This window comes from Bufo bufo, chromosome 8 (genome assembly GCF_905171765.1).
Source record: "Bufo bufo chromosome 8, aBufBuf1.1, whole genome shotgun sequence".
Lineage (NCBI taxonomy): Eukaryota > Metazoa > Chordata > Amphibia > Anura > Bufonidae > Bufo > Bufo bufo.
Genome location: NC_053396.1, coordinates 203,869,152 through 203,887,083, shown reverse-complemented (window position 1 = coordinate 203,887,083; position 17,932 = coordinate 203,869,152).

Below are 17,932 nucleotides of genomic sequence, written 5' to 3'. Positions count from 1 at the left end.
AACTGGCAAACTGTAGAGAAAAAGACATGAACCACACAGCCACATGCCATGCGCTGATCGCTGCCATGCAAAATGTATAAATATGAACACAATGTACTTTATATACATTTTGATCAAATGTATAGAGTTTCTGCCTATTTTATGATAGCTTGTTTCAAGAGGGTCCCTTCACTGATTTGGCGTAGCACCAGAAGATTTCAACAACACCTGCTCTGTGTAGAGGCTGACTTGAAAGAGGACACCGCAACAAGGCTTACACTGTCTTGGTTCCTGACCTTCCTACTGCTTCATGGCTACAACCACCAATCTAAGAGTACTTTGGGGATTTACATACGACGCTGCAACAGCTGAAAGCATTGTCTCAGAAGTACTTTGGGATTGTGACCTGGGGACTTTCTACAGCGAAGTCCGGATCCTGACTAGGAGCTTGAAGTGTGCCAGTCTGCAGAGCTGGAGTCCATTTATGGTCTATCTTTCATCTGTGATCTACTTCAGGGAGTTTGTACATTTGATCTGGGTGCCAACGTTGAGACCTGATTGTTTCACTTTCAAATAAAAGGACCTGAATCTCAAACTAGTTCGTTATTGGGAGTAGTCAAACTAGCCTATGCTGTAGGAACCCTATGATAGTCGAGTCCTTGCAGCAGAGAAAGAAGGAGGGGAAAGAGGATACATGCACTGCAGTTATTGTTGTGTTCATTAGTGTTGAGTGAATCTAAGTTGACAAAGTTGAATTCGGAAAAATTTGATTAGTTGCAAAGCACAATTTCCTCGCAGGGAGAGACGTTACAGGCGCTAGGGCCGTTGAATAGGAAAGCCTTTATTTACAAAATATTACTAAGCAGTTCAGGGACATCTTAGAGATAGTGTAGGGATATAATAGGGAGGCTGCATCCACACTATAGGGAAGAGAGAAGGAGCCACTTGAACAGTGTAAAGCTTGGCTAATAGAGAAACTATTCTATTACACCTTGGTGCACTAACTGGGGTTCAAAAAGCGGTCTAATACTACAGAATTTGGGGTGTTCACATTCTTTTATACATACGTAAGTAAATCTGTTAATCCGTAGTTGTGTAATTTGGGTGAAATTGCAGCCTGATACTACAGATTTTGGGAAGTTCATGTTCTTCTTTAATACATAAGTAAATCCATTAATCCCTAATTGTATAATTGGGTTGAAATTATTACTTGATACTACATTATTTGGAAGGTTATTGAGGAAGGATCTGTAATATATATTTATCCGAAACGTGTAGATGAAATGAGCCTGATGTTTGGTTTTAAGCACTTTTCCTAATAAAATTCGCACTAAAAGGTGAAGCTGGACAATCTACCCTTTTTTTGCTACATTATGTGGAAGTGTTGATCGAGCACCGTAGTGCTTGGATGCTCGGGGGCTCGGGCCGAACACATTGGATTTTCAGTTGCTCGACCGAGCACCCGTGTATAATTGAAGTCAATGGGAGAACCCGAGTATTAAACCAGGTACACCCTGCTCTGAAGAGGAGAGGGTGCCTGGTTCATAGGAAAATGCCAGAAATTTATGGAAACACCACCGAAATGGTTCTGTAACAGGATGGGGAGGATGTCTGGATGCATCTTGGACTCGCAGGTCGCTGCTGGGAACGATGTTGTCCGAATAGTATGCCACTTTTACAGACTGACAATAATACGCACAAAACCGAAGATAAAATTGATTTTAGAGGAAAAATGGTTAGGAAACATGTATATTTACTTGCATATAAAGTGCAAGTGCTGCCAAGAATTACAAGGATGAGGCACTCCGATACAACCTGTATATCACATAAAGGAGGGCCTCATTCACATTGTGGTACAATTGTTCAGGTAGTGGGACTCCTACACTCAGAAAGCCTATGCACTAAGTGAAAGGGCTGGCAAAAATTACAAGGAACCAGCACTCCAATACACCCTTTGTTACACATAAAGGAGGGCATCATACACACCCTTGAAAAATTATGATTGATGATCTGCTGGTGACCCTCAAAAACATTTTGATCAAGGGCCTGCTGATCTGACCATCTAAAACATTATGTGTGAGGGCCTGCTGCCACTTTAATGACTCTAGTTAACCTTCGGATCCATTCGGATGTCGGCCTATCAACTATCGATGTTATTGTCAGCGCAAACAATTGTAACTAAGGGTAACGGGGAATCAGTGTTTGATTCCGGAGAGGGAGCCAGAGAAGCGGATACGGCTACCACATCCAAGCAAGGCAGCATGCGTGCAAATGACCTATTAGGTATAATTAGGTGAGGGCCTGCAGGTGAGATGACCCAGTAAAAGATTTTAGGCGCAGACCTGCAGGTTAGTTGACCCTGTAAAAGATTTTAGGTGGGGGCCTGCCGGTCAGCCGACCCTGTAAAAAATTATATGCAAGCGCCTGCTGGTGAGCTGACCCTATAAAACATTATATGCAAGGGCCTGTTGGTGAGCTGACCCTCTAAAAAATTATATGCAAGGGCCTTCAGGTGAGCTTACCCTGTAAAAGATTTGAGGTGCGGGCCTGTAAGTGAGCTGACCCTCTAAAAAAAAAAATGCGAGGGCCTTCAGGTGAGCTAACCCTGTAAAAGATTTTAGGTGCGGGCCTGCTGCTGAGCTGACCCTGTAAAAGTTTTGAGGTGCGGGCCTGCTGGTGAGCTGACCCTGTAAAAGATTTTATGTGCGGGCCCACTGGTGAGCTTACCCAGTAAAAGATTAGAGGTGAAGGCATATATGCGAGGGCATTATATGTGACGAATAAACATGTTGATATGATGGAAGACGAGGAGGAGGATGAGAAAAGGAAGATTCAACCATTTACCCTTGTTTGTGGTGGAAGGGGTGCATGGGAATACAGTGTATTCAGTACATTATAAACAACACATTTAAAGTGTCTTTATGTTCAGCCGCTTTCCTCTGGTGGAGTCGAGAAGTCATGGTCAATCCAGGCCTTGTTCATTTTTATAAGAGTCAACCTGTCAGCATTTTCAGTTGACAGGCGGATATATTATCTGTTATAATGCCACCAGCAGCACTAAATACCCGCTCAGAAAAAACGCTGGCAGCAGGGCAGGCCAGCACCTCCAAGGCATAGAGCGCCAGTTTGTGCCACGTGTTCAACTTGGACACCCAGTAGTTGTAAGGCACTGAGGGATCATTGAGGACGCTGACACGGTCTGCTATTTACTCCTTCACCATCTTCCAAAATTGTTCCCTACTTGTGACACTAGGCCGCTCATCAGGGTGAGGGTGCTGGCGGGGTGTCATGAAACTGTCCCAGGCTATGGAGAGTGTTGCCCTGCCTCTGTTGGAACTGCTGTGAAACTCTGCCGCCAGCGTTGTCAGATGGAAATTTTTGGAGCAATTTTTCAACAAGGATCTTCTGGTATTGCACCGTTTTGCTCATCCTCTCCACCAGAAGAATGAGAGAAGAGAAGTTCTCTTTGTAGCGGGGGTCGAGAAGGGTGAACAACCAGTAATCTGTGTTTTCTAAAATGCGTATAACATGCGGGTGGCGGGAAAGTCAGCCTAACATAAAGTCAGCCATGTGTGCCAGAGTACCAACAGGCAAGACTTCGCTGTCATCATCAGGAGTATCACTCTCAAACTCCTGCTCCTCCTCCTCCTCTTAATCGTCCAATTCACACTGAGAAGACGAACTGAGGGTGGTGTGACTTCCCACATTTCCACCTCTTCCACATGCAAAGCGTCGTCCTCCTTAATTGTGAGCAGCGAGCGTTTGAGAAGACACAGAAGTGGGATGGTTACGCTTATAATAGCGTTATCGCCTCTCACCATCTTTGTTGATTCCTCAAAGTTTCTTAAAACCTCACAGAGGTCAGACACCCATGCCCACTCCTCGCTTGTGAATAGCGGAAGCTGACTAGAAAGGTGAGAAACCATTTTGCAACTGGTATTCCACTACTGCCCTCTGCTGCTCACAAAGCCTGGCCAACATGTGGAACGTGGAGTACCAGCGCGTGCTCATGTCGCACAACAACCGGTGAGCTGGCAATTTTAAGCACTGCTGCAGTGCAGTGTTGACAGACCGGCTGAAGCTGTCAGTGACTTGCGGAAATGTGCACACACGTGGCGCACCTTCACCAGTAGCTCAGGCAAATTGTGGTAGGTTTTGAGAAACCGCTGAACCACAAGGTTGAACATGTGGGCTAGGCATGGGATGTGTCTGAGCTTGCCGAGCTCCAAAGCCGCCACCAACTTACGGCCATTATCAGACACAACCATGCCTGGTTCTAGGTTGAGTGGCGAGAGCCACAGCTCAGTCTGGTCTCTTATCCCCTGCCACAGCTCTGCGGCGGTGAACTGTTTGTCACCTAAGCATATCAGCTTCAGCAGAGCCTGTTGCCGCTTCCCCACTGCAGTGCTACACTGCTTTCAGCTACCAACTGATGACTGACTGGTGCTGCACGCGGATAATTCGGTGGTGGAAGTAGAGGAGGAGGCGGAAGAGGAGAAGTGCGGGTTGGAGCCAGTAACGTAGGTGCTGGCGGAAACCCTGATTGACGTAGGGCACGAAATCCTTGGCGTCGGTAGCACCTGTGCCATCCCAGGCTACGACTCACTCCTGGCCTCCACAACATTCACCCAGTGTGCCATCAGGAAAATGTAGAGTCCCTGGCCGAATGCACTTGTCCATGTGTCCGTGGTTAAGTGGACCTTCCCAGTAACTGCGTTGGTCAGGGCACGTGTGATGTTACGGGACACATGTTAGTGTAAGGCTGGCACGGCACACCTTGAAAAATAGTGGCGACTGAAGACTGCGTAAATAGGGACGGCCACCGACATCAGGCTGCGGAAAGCCTCAGTGTCCACAAGCCTAAATGGCAACATTTCCAGGGCCAGCAATTTGGAAAGGTGCGCATTTAGTGCTATGGCCTGTGGGTGGGTGGCTGGGTATTTGCGCTTTCGTTCAAAGGCCTGGGGTATGGACATCTGTACGCTGCGCTGGGACACAAAGGTGGATGTGCTAGCTCATGGTACGAAGGTCCAGGTGCAGGTTAGGAGGCATCCAGGCCTGCCTCTTGGACAGGGGATTGGCCAGCACGTAACACAGGGGAAGAGGAGGCAGTAGTGTGACCTGCAGACAAAGATTGTGGACCCAGGCATTCGTCCCACTTATTACGGTGCTTAGATGCCATGTGGCGGATCATGCTGGTGGTGGTGAGGTTTTCATGTGGCAGATCATGCTGGTGGCTCAATTTCGTATGGCACAGGTTGCAAACTACTATTCTTTTGTTGTCCGCACTTTCCTCAAAAAAGCGCCATACTGCCGAACACCTAACCCTTGGCAAGGGAGATTTCCGCAAGGTGTTGCTCCATGGAATAGTTTCGGGCCTGTGTGGTGTGGCCCGCCATTTCCCTTTTGCCACCCCACTGCCTCTTCCAGCCTGTTGCGATGCTGCAGATTGCTCTCCCTCTATCCTGCTGTCCTCTATTGGCTTTCCACCTTCCCAGGTTGGGTCAGAGACCTAATCGTCCACCACCCCCTCTTCTACTTGCTCACTCTTATTGTAGCGGATTGCGTTTGGCTACAATAAATGTTTCAACTGGACTGTTGATTGGATTTGCAATGTTATGTTTAATTCCATGTGGTTCATTACTTGTAAGGTATGTTAGGCTTACCCTCCTGTATCATTGTCACTGTTTGGCCTCTTTCTGGGGTTTTCTGGTTCCTCTGTCTCAGTACAAACTCCTGAACTTCTGTCATGGTTCTGGAGATTATATACGTTGGTGGGTTTTCGCCATAAAATGACAGCCTGAATTGTAGCTCCCTTTGGAACTTAGACTGTTCCTTTTCATTAGCCAAACCGCTCCGTTCCAGAACCGAACCGCCTTCCATTCGGTATTCCGCCCTCACTTCTGTAACAAGAACAGCCTTTTTGTTGTTGCTGGCCGGAATACCCCGTACTTCCAGGAGATCCGTTATCGTGGACCGCTTAAGTGAAGAATAGTCGATCTCCATCCGTAATCCATTGGTACTGTTGCCTTCCCTGTTACTTGTTCCCTTGTGAGTTCTGGATCCCGTTGCTGCCAACCAAATGTAGCGGAGCGCTAGTGCGACATAGGCTTTCTCCGCCGGTATTCCAAGGGTTACTTCAGGATTAGGTTATTAGCACAGGACGCACAGCATCAGTAGTAAATAAAACCATCCACGGATATCCCATCACTCTTCCCAATAATTGGACGACACACAGTGTCAGGAGCAGGATACTGTTTAATGCCACGTACCCTACTTTTATGCCACTCTCCCATGCAAGGGAGACACCTACAGAAAATTATCCATTCTTCAATCACAGACTGGTTACAGCCCACATATCACCTCCCCTCAGCCTGAGAAGTAATTCAATCAACAGTCCAGTTGAGACATACATTGTTCCCATTGTGTTTCTACCGCACAACCTGACAAATGCTCAGCAGGTCACCGATTACTAATTGTCTTACAAGTAATTACCATAGGGAATTAAACATAACATTACAAATCCAATCAACAGTCCAGTTGAAACATCCATTGTAGCCAAACACAATCCGCTACACTGATCATCCTCCTGATTTGTTGACCTAACCACAACCTCAGTCATTGACAACTGTGTCTCATCATCTTCATCAACCTCTTGAGATAGTAATTGCGGTTGACTCATTGGCAACTGTGTCTCATCATCATCCACCTCATTAAACACTAATTGCCCTTCCCCAACGTCATGTTCTTGTGACTGTGGATGTTCAAGAGGTTGGGAATCAGGGCACAAGATCTCATGTCCCTCTTCAAGCGTGCTTGGCGAGAGGGCCAAATCAAGTAATGGCGATGAAAAGAAGTCCTCTGAATATCCGAGTGTGGGATCACTTGTTTGCCAAGACTGTAAATGGTGGGAGGAAGGAGGATCAGGGTGAGGATTGTGTTGACCAGACTTCTGGCTACTGAGACTAGACTTGTTTGAAGATAGGGTGGTGCTTACCAGCCTGAGAGCATTATCTGCTGCAATCCAACCGACCACCTGGTCGCACTGGTCTGACTTCAAGAGTGATGTCCTGCACCGCCCTTCAAACTGGGACATGAAGCTAGGTATCTTGGATGATTGTTTTTCTTTTGCTCTGGCAGCAGGCACTGTTTCTCCCTGCCCAGGGCCACAGCCTCTGCGTGCACCATCAGCATCACGGCCACTTCCCCATCCCTTACTGCTTGCCTTCTTCATCTTCAATGTGATATATGCTTGAAAGTATGTCACACATACAGTAGCGTAGGATTTGGAAGTGTATGTGCAAAAAAATTTACAAAGATATTTGTGATGAGGAAAAGTTATACAGGACAGGTACAACAGGTAATATCACAGTTCGCAGTGTCTACGGAAAAAGTGCACTGGATGTCACTAATATTTTAGGGATGCGCACACTTTAAACAGGAGATGTGGCGCGGATAATTTAACTGTCCACAGGGGACACTGTCTATGGAAAAGTGCACTGGATGTCACTGATATTTTAGGGATGCACACACTTTAAACAGGAGATGTGGCGCGGATAATTTAACTGTCCACAGCGGACACTGTCTATGGAAAAAGTGCACTGGATGTCACTGATATTTTAGGGATGCGCACACTTTATACAGGGGATGTGGAGTGGATAATTTAACTCTCCACAGCGGACACTTTCTATAGAAAAAGTGCACTGTCCGCAGTGGCCTATTACACGGTATTTTGTGCAGGATGCGCTAAAAATATATTTTGTTTCTGTCACACACAATAGTCCTTAAAATAACTTTTGGGTCTGAAAAGTTTTTGTATAAAAATCTTCCTATTACACTCCCTACACTGTCTGTCCCTTCCTATGTTCAGCTCTCTCTAACACTGAGCAATTTAGCGCAGGTTGCGCTACAAACATATATTGCTGCTGTCACACACAATAGTCGTAACAAGGACTTTTGGGTCTCTGAAACGTTTTTTTTCATAAATAATATTCAATTACACTCCCTACCCTCTCTGTCCCTTCTTATGCTCAGCTCTTTCTGACTACGAATGAGCCGAACATGCGTCATCGGGTGCTATATAGCACCCGATGACGCGTTTCTGGCCAGCCAATCACTGTAATGCCAGTAGCCAACATGGCTACTGGCATTACAGTGAGGGCAGTAGTTACCTGCACATTTATTGGTTGATTAGCAGCTGCGAAACGTGTGGGTGAGGAGACTCGAGCATTGCGCTCGAGTACATGCAGTACTCGGCCAAGTACCGCCATGTGCCGAGCATAGCGATGCTCGAGCCGTACTGGTATTTGGCTGAGCATGCTCGCTCAACACAAGTGACAACCGCAAATGCCCTAGAGACATTGTTGCTCCAAAGAATATTGGAGAGGGATAGTGCAGGGAGATCATAGGAAGAGTTTTTTGAGACTGTAGGGGGGCCTAGGGAGACTGCAGGGACAGCGCAGAGAGTGTAATCGCCCTGTGCATCTTGTTCACTTGCTGCACATTTATAATGTGATTCAAACTCTTTCTTCATAGATGGTCTAATATATGGCAGCATTTATCTTGCTTACCTGCTATGCCATTCATACTTAATCTGTTTTGTTATACATAGACTTACTGTGTGTCAGACCTTGTCTCCACAGGCGGTCTAATATATGTTGTGCATTTTCATAAGTGTACAATGTATCTGATGATACCATATTCAATATGGATGATCATTGCCTTTAACAACATGTGATCAGCATGAACTGAAAAAAAACCACGATGGGTTCATAGCAAGTTCAATGGTTAAAAGTGAATATTAGAGAAAGATTTACTTTTATTATTGTTTAGAGACATGGAGTTTCTACAGGTTTCTCTAAACTTGTTCGTCAGAGGACAATGGTTTTCATGGCTAAACCATGATCTGATAAAGACGTCATAAAACACATCTGGTGTGTGCATTTATTTAGCGTTGAACTTATAAAGATTCATATATACTATGAGATATTGATGTATTATAACCAAATATTATTAATGTTTTTTATTGTCTGTATTCACTGAGAGGGTATATCCAGGGGATATAAAATGTGTTTAAGTGGAATTTCTTAAATAGGGTTTATTTTAGAGAGCTGATGTTATCTCAAACATCATCACGCAATCGCTGACAGTTAAGATACACAAACCAGAAGAATCTATCTCCCCATAAATCCGGAATTAGGAAAACTTCTGATAACCGCAGTCAGTCTGAGCAAGTGTCAGAAAGAGCCCCTCCTATTGATTTCAGGTGTGAAAGGGCAAGTTAAGGTAATAAACAAGCATATAATATGTTAATTCTTAAAATAATCAAATTGTTATAGATACAACAGTGCCATCAAGTGGTTGGGCAGACTTTCCAAGAATGTCACTAGTGACATCTATCCCCATGTTTAACATACGTCACACCCACCTTATCTAATTGGTAACCCTATTCCAAGGGGGAAGGGATAGATAAGGATGGGGATTATCTGATCCAGTTTTTGGGAGAAAGGACACTTCTTCAAACAATTCACAAACTCACAAAAGAAAAACTTCACAGGACTTCACAAAGTCTTCATCAGATCACATCACACGTCAGGAACGTACCATGGACGGGACATATTGAACCTTGAAAGCTGAGTCCATTCTAAAAGCTTTATCCCAAAGCCAGGGGTAATATATTTATTTCATTTGCAGTAATTATAAATCGCTCCATTGGCATATAGTTGAGACCCATTATTAGTGGGTCAGTAGTGTTAAAACAATAATTTATGGGAAATTTAATGAACGTGCACATCATTAAATCCCTGTAATATGATATCAGTAGAATCTCTGATCGGATAATATTATCGATTCGGCCACGGGCGTATTTATAAGGTGCTCTTACTCCATATTCTTGATTGAGCATAGGGATTTCCACATATTCATTCTATTGTTTTGTTGTTATTTGTTACATTATAATATTTTAATATCGGTAATAATTTGATAATAATTTGAATAACAGTGTATTGTACTTTGTGTACTAAATTAAGTAACCCGGCGTAAACGCGAGCATCATTTTGTGGTCAATTTGAAATTATTTGAATTCATTTGATGCATATTTACTGCATGTATTTATTTGTAATAAATTATATTTTCTATAATTGCTGTTTCATTATCTGCACAAATTACTTTAGATCTTCAATAAAAGACCTGGCGTTTATATGTCGCCAATAAAAAATTTAAATTTTTAATTTTTCATATTTCATAAAAATATTAAATCATAATTTTTATGATTTTTAATTATATGAAATAATTACCGACATATTTTGAGGTCCCACCGAGATAGATGAGATATTTCTATAACCAATATGTGCAATTATGAAAATTTACTAATCCTTATTGGCAAGTCAAATTGTTGTTGTTATGATTATTGATCAAAGCATGAGTGTAACAGGCAGCGACCCAGGTAATGGCCATGTTTAGCAGATAGTCCATCTGACCCAGGAAAGATAATCTCTAAGTTACAATTTGTTTATTCCCGTTTTGAAGTTAGATAAAAATATAATGAATGGACTAATGACCTGCCGGCAAGAGCCTATGAAGAACGTGGAGATGTATCCAGTATATTGTATATATTTCTCATTAGGGGAATATCTGTCTCATTAGAAGAGTGTCTGTGAAGATGTGTGTTTTGTAACAATTAATCACATCTTTGGTATGACAGACGAGGAACTGATATCTCTGTGAGAAAACAAGGGCATTTACGACCCATAAATTAAGTGTAAGAAACATTCAAAAGAGACGCCTAGAGGTCTGTCTCTAATTGCTACAAGTGTCAGAATTAATCCCTATGGCTTTGAATTAAAGCTTCTAAGGTCAAAATGTATATTCAGACCTACATAAGTTAACCCTTTATACTATGATGCAGATAGCTTATACAGCAGTGCCACCTATGTATCGGTAGGTGACATTACAACAGTAGCAAAAATGCATTCTGGGTAAGGTTATGATGTCACATTTTTTATCAATGATCACGCCCATCCGACAATGATTGGAAAGATCCAAACCAGGAAGGTGTGTCTAACTGATAAGTTTGGGATCATAAGCCATACACAGGAGGCAGAAAGAAAAGAGAAAAAAAAGAGAGAGAGGAGAGGAGAAGTTGAGGTCTATCAAGATGAAAGCCATGGTGAGATGTGCTATGATGGACCACCCAGCTTTCCTAGGAGCAGAAGTGAGATTCCTACTAGGACTTGGTAAGAGACACAGAAAATGATATTTCATTTTATTAAGACTAATTTGATAGTGTGGGTGAAATTATACCATCTAGATTGGCGAATAAATAAATAATTAAATTAATTGATCATCTCCATATTGAGATGTAGTCTTAGGATATTGTGAGGTTTCATTCTACCTGCAGAAGAATCTAGACTCATAATCTAGCAAAGCATTAAATGATTGCATATATATATATTGATAGAACATTCTTCGCCAAGCTAAGTGATGGATTCCCACAGGAAGGATTTATTTCAAGTCCTCCCATTTAAGATATGGTCTAGCAAGATCCTAGATCCCTGTTATTCGTCTTAATAGTCTTACCAAAGTGTATGTGAAAATAGTCCAGGATGGGGCGGAAGGATAAAGTTATCTCTTCTAAGTTATATCCTTGGATGGATTTGCCCATCTTGAAGTCATGTGATGTGTAGTTGGTTAGAGGGGGCAGAATGTATTTATCATTCTATATTGATGTATAGGATTAGACATTCCCATCCTGATATCATGAGGTTTTCTCTGAACAGAAGTAATGTATATAACTTATGTTCATATTTTGATATCCTAACCTAATAATAGCTTTGTTATAATGTGACGAGTTATTTCCACTCACATGTATTGTTAAGCTTGTAATGCTTTATATTAACGCTATATATATTCATTTGCATGTATCATTGTGTTTATTTACTTATATATGTTTATAACCTTGTAATCAATAAATCTGCATATTTTTATAATACCTGTGTATTATTGTATAATGTAGAACTACATTTTATCATTAACGTCATCTCACGTCAAAAAGAACTTATTTATCTGAGGAAATAGTCGGACTCAGATGTGAATTGTATCAATTAGGTTGTCTACAATTCACCAGGTCATGATTTTAAGAATTTATGACAAATTTTATAAATTTAATTTTTTTATGGTTAATTATTTTTATGACCATAATTAATAATTCTTAATTGAATTATTACCCACCGACATAAATGGAGGCCCCAGCGAGATATTGATTGATGAGATGACATATTAATGATAAATTGTCATGTATATTGTTGCTGGCATTAGAATGCTACAGCCAGATCACGTTTACAACCTTTAGAAGGGCGTGGTATATACATAGTCATTATTACTGTCCTGGTACTTAAGGGGTTAAGCCCAAACCAGAACCGCAGATGAGTTGTTGCAGTAAAGTGTTATTACCCGAATGCAACCAGTGCATGACATGTAAATCAACTCAGGAGTTGTTTGTCTATGCTAAACACAATTGATATTTTTGTATCGCCAGAAATTAATAGTAAATTGTCCCAAGATAGGGAACAGATATAGGTCTCATTAGCCTAGGCGGTACAGGGTCCGGTTCTAGTCCTTTGTTTGACTCAGGAACCTTCCTATTAATTCCTGGCCAGTTAACTCCCATAGTTGGAGATTTACCCCCAAATACAGGGAGGTTGAGTTTAGTAGCTCAGGACGTTACAGGATAGTAGAGGAACTTTATACATAAAGTCTGACCCGATGTTATTGATAAATAGAATCTATAAGAGAACAGTTTAAACAGGATAATTGCTATGTATGCTAATATAACCATGCTTTCTTATAGGATCCTTATGTACAATCTGCAATTGCCGCAGATATGATAATCCCCTAAGGGGGGAATTGTTTTTATATCTCACTCTGATTAATCGTTTCAGATGTTTTAGTTTTATTTGTTTGTGAATTATTATTTTTTAAGCAGAATACCTAGAACCTGCTAATTTGTTTTGTAGTGAAAAGCGCAAAACTGTATCTTAAATTGCTCTGTTAACTAACCCTAGTTGCCTTAAAAAGTCTCCTAAGGGAGGGGTGAGGAGCATATTCCTAAGTCTAGGTAGATGTCAGTGAAGAGGTCAGAGGTCGCAGAGCTGCGCTTCGAGCTGATTTTTTTTAAAGTCAGACTAATGAAAAGAAAGAGTAAGATTCTCCCAACTTCATTGAATGTAAATTCTTTATCTCATAAAGTGAATAAAGAGTAAAGGAAAAGTTATTTAATACTTCGCTGACATAGGAATGTCCAGTAAACGAAGCAAACAGCTTCATTAAATTAATAATTATAGCAAGTCAATAAATGATTAATGATATTGATTACTAATCAAATTTTTCCACAGGATCATTAACATAATGTTTGTGTAGAGTTTTTTATTTCAGTGCTAAAAACGCCAAGAGCTGAACTAAGATTGAAAAATCAAAAATTTGAAGATGGAGACACATCATAAATTTCATATGATTGGTGGTGGTATTGTATGACTGAAAAGATACTGAACAGTTATACTAACCATATTGTTTGTCTATCATTTGTGACTAACTTGTCGTCACTGTATTCCATGTAGATATATGGACGCATATATATTACTCTGTTTCGAGGTAGTCTCAAAGTATTGATTGGATTATTATCCTAAATAGGCATAACACCTAAGGCTATATTAGCCTAGCAGAGGAAGAATAGTTATATCTATTCATGGTACCCTGTAGTTTGTTTTTCTTTGGAAAAAAAAACAAAACATAAAAGTCCTCAACTTGCTGCTGGCTAAAGTATGGCATAAATCAAAGGCCTAAAATAGGCGGGTATATGTTTGATAAAGTTTTTGCTGCGTTGTTACTCATACTGTCTGTTGTTTTCTTAAGCTTAGATGATGGCCCAAGATGGGATCACGTGTAGATGGAAGGACAGATGGCGGAATCCTAAAAGTCTTTGTATCCGGAACCAAGAGAACCTGAGGTCAAGGCTATCCGTGACGCAAGAGACGTCCAGTCGGAGCCAACCCAGATGTATCCAAGATGTATCCAGGAGGGACAAGTGGGCAGAGCCCCAGGAGATTCGACAGCCGCTGCAAAAGTACATCACACCAGTGCAACATGACAAAGTATCCGAGATCGCAGACATGAAGATATGATGCCAAGCACCGCTCGCTAAATCGAGTTGCTAAGTTGCTGACAAGCCAGGAAGCTATTACTTCCAGTTTTTCATTTTAGCAGCAACGTTATTAAGTTAGAGGACCAAAGAAAGATCTTAACTAGAGACACGTTTCCAGAAAGTCCAGAAAACGACCGAAACGTCTTTCTCTCTACAGTGGTCATACAAGAAAAGAACGAAACAATTGTATAATATGCGTTCTATGCGTTTATCACTTATACAAGGAACATAACCTACTTGTAGTTTAACTAATCATAAAGTTTGTGCGTTAGACTTGTGTCGTAAAAGTACACACAAAATTGTGATAAATTTATTCCAAGGTAAAACTTGCATTCCCCAATCCATAATGATTTGGAGCATTTAGCCCTTTATTGCATTTCAGCCTATTCAACCTTCTAATAACGAAATTGAATATGCTGAAAAGGGGGGATTTGTTGTGCCTTTTCATAGGTAAATGCATTCATATCCAATTCATTATTGTCAAAGTGGATGTTCATTGCCTTTAAGAGCCATGCTCGACTATAGTTGCAATTTTGTATGTCTTGAGTAGGCCAAATTAAGGTCACACAAAGGTTTATACTCTTCAGTGTTATCCTTCCCATGAATGTACCAGTCTGAGAAGATGCCTCCTTGTTTACTTTTAAATTTACGACGGTAGAAAAAGATAAGCTCTTTGCAGCTGGTGATAATTACCTATACAATTAGGCATTTATAAATGAAGCAAAGCAAAGTATATAATATTCATGTATTCATTTAATGATCCTTAGTTAGTCCTTTGCATAAAACAATCAGTAGGACATATATATATATTTGTTTATATTATATTGTTATATGTTACGAAGACAACATGTATCCAGTATATTGTATATATTTCTCATTAGGGGAATATCTGTCTCATTAGAAGAGTGTCTGTGAAGATGTGTGTTTTGTAACAATTAATCACATCTTTGGTATGACAGACGAGGAACTGATATCTCTGTGAGAAAACAAGGGCATTTACGACCCATAAATTAAGTGTAAGAAACATTCAAAAGAGACGCCTAGAGGTCTGTCTCTAATTGCTACAAGTGTCAGAATTAATCCCTATGGCTTTGAATTAAAGCTTCTAAGGTCAAAATGTATATTCAGACCTACATAAGTTAACCCTTTATACTATGATGCAGATAGCTTATACAGCAGTGCCACCTATGTATCGGTAGGTGACATTACAACAGTAGCAAAAATGCATTCTGGGTAAGGTTATGATGTCACATTTTTTATCAATGATCACGCCCATCCGACAATGATTGGAAAGATCCAAACCAGGAAGGTGTGTCTAACTGATAAGTTTGGGATCATAAGCCATACACAGGAGGCAGAAAGAAAAGAGAAAAAAAAGAGAGAGAGGAGAGGAGAAGTTGAGGTCTATCAAGATGAAAGCCATGGTGAGATGTGCTATGATGGACCACCCAGCTTTCCTAGGAGCAGAAGTGAGATTCCTACTAGGACTTGGTAAGAGACACAGAAAATGATATTTCATTTTATTAAGACTAATTTGATAGTGTGGGTGAAATTATACCATCTAGATTGGCGAATAAATAAATAATTAAATTAATTGATCATCTCCATATTGAGATGTAGTCTTAGGATATTGTGAGGTTTCATTCTACCTGCAGAAGAATCTAGACTCATAATCTAGCAAAGCATTAAATGATTGCATATATATATATTGATAGAACATTCTTCGCCAAGCTAAGTGATGGATTCCCACAGGAAGGATTTATTTCAAGTCCTCCCATTTAAGATATGGTCTAGCAAGATCCTAGATCCCTGTTATTCGTCTTAATAGTCTTACCAAAGTGTATGTGAAAATAGTCCAGGATGGGGCGGAAGGATAAAGTTATCTCTTCTAAGTTATATCCTTGGATGGATTTGCCCATCTTGAAGTCATGTGATGTGTAGTTGGTTAGAGGGGGCAGAATGTATTTATCATTCTATATTGATGTATAGGATTAGACATTCCCATCCTGATATCATGAGGTTTTCTCTGAACAGAAGTAATGTATATAACTTATGTTCATATTTTGATATCCTAACCTAATAATAGCTTTGTTATAATGTGACGAGTTATTTCCACTCACATGTATTGTTAAGCTTGTAATGCTTTATATTAACGCTATATATATTCATTTGCATGTATCATTGTGTTTATTTACTTATATATGTTTATAACCTTGTAATCAATAAATCTGCATATTTTTATAATACCTGTGTATTATTGTATAATGTAGAACTACATTTTATCATTAACGTCATCTCACGTCAAAAAGAACTTATTTATCTGAGGAAATAGTCGGACTCAGATGTGAATTGTATCAATTAGGTTGTCTACAATTCACCAGGTCATGATTTTAAGAATTTATGACAAATTTTATAAATTTAATTTTTTTATGGTTAATTATTTTTATGACCATAATTAATAATTCTTAATTGAATTATTACCCACCGACATATATTGCCTCGTTAATCTTGTTCACCTGCTGCGCCATTCATACTTTATCTGTTATATTACTGTTATATAAAGTGGCGTGGGAAAACAGTTAGTTTCACAGCCTGATTCAGCAGCCACTGCATCTCCCCCTGGCCCTAATCCCTTCTCTAGCAGTCAGGCCTTGACAAGATGAACAGAAGGAAGCTGTTGTTCATTCCCATAAAGTTCAATGTCATCTATTGCTCCTGATGCTCCCCCTCCTTCTACTCTTAGTCACTTGATTCAATAATTGATTGCAAAAAGACGACAGTATGCGTGCACTCATCCAATGGAGCATTAGCTGACTAAGCTCCTGGCCAAGTTGCTGGCACTCCCTTTCCATGCAATTGACTCTGCACATTTCAGAGAAATTATGGCTTGTGCCCACGCAAGGTGGAGACTCCCAAGCCGACTTTACTTTTCCAAAAAAGCTGTTCCAGCCCTGCACACTTATGCTGAGCAGAAGGTGGGACAGTCTTTTGGCCTCTTGGTGTCTGGAGTTAAAACGATGGTCGAGGACAATATATGTCATTTATAGCCCAGTGGGTAAATGTGGTTCTGGACAAGGCACACCAGCAACTTGGCCAGGTGATGGCAATGCTTTTACAGCTATGTAATTCTGGGATTTCTGCGCCGATGTCCTCTTCTGCCTCCTCATCCTCCACCTTGTCCTCACCCTCCAATGTAAGAACAGTTCACAGTGGTCCTCTAACATATCACCTGTGCAAAGCTAGACATGGGAACATGATTCTGCACCTGTTCAGCCTGGGCAAACGGTCCCACACTGGGGAGGAGCTGCCAAGCGTCATCAATAGCAAAATCGGACACTGGCTGTCTCCTCACCAACTGCAGATAGGAACCATGGTCACTAATAACGGGAAGTATATTTTTTAGCACTGCTCCAGGGAGCGCTGACCCATGCTCCCTGCATGGTGCATGTCTTCAATCTCATTGTCACCCGGATTCTCAAGTCTTCCACTGAATTGCAAGAGCTGTTAAAAATGAAAACTGTGCATGGACTTCAGCCACTCTTTTCGTGCAAAACATGCACTTCTTTATCTGCAAAGGCAAAATGCTCTTCCCCAACATCGCCTGATATGCGATGTTTCCACCTGTTAAATTCCATGCTCCATATGTTAGATCGCTTGTACAAGCAGAGGAAGGCGGTGAACGATTTCTTAATGCAGCAGACGGATAGATCTACTCTTCAGTTTAACCTCCAAATTAAGCATTGGCAGCATGCGTGC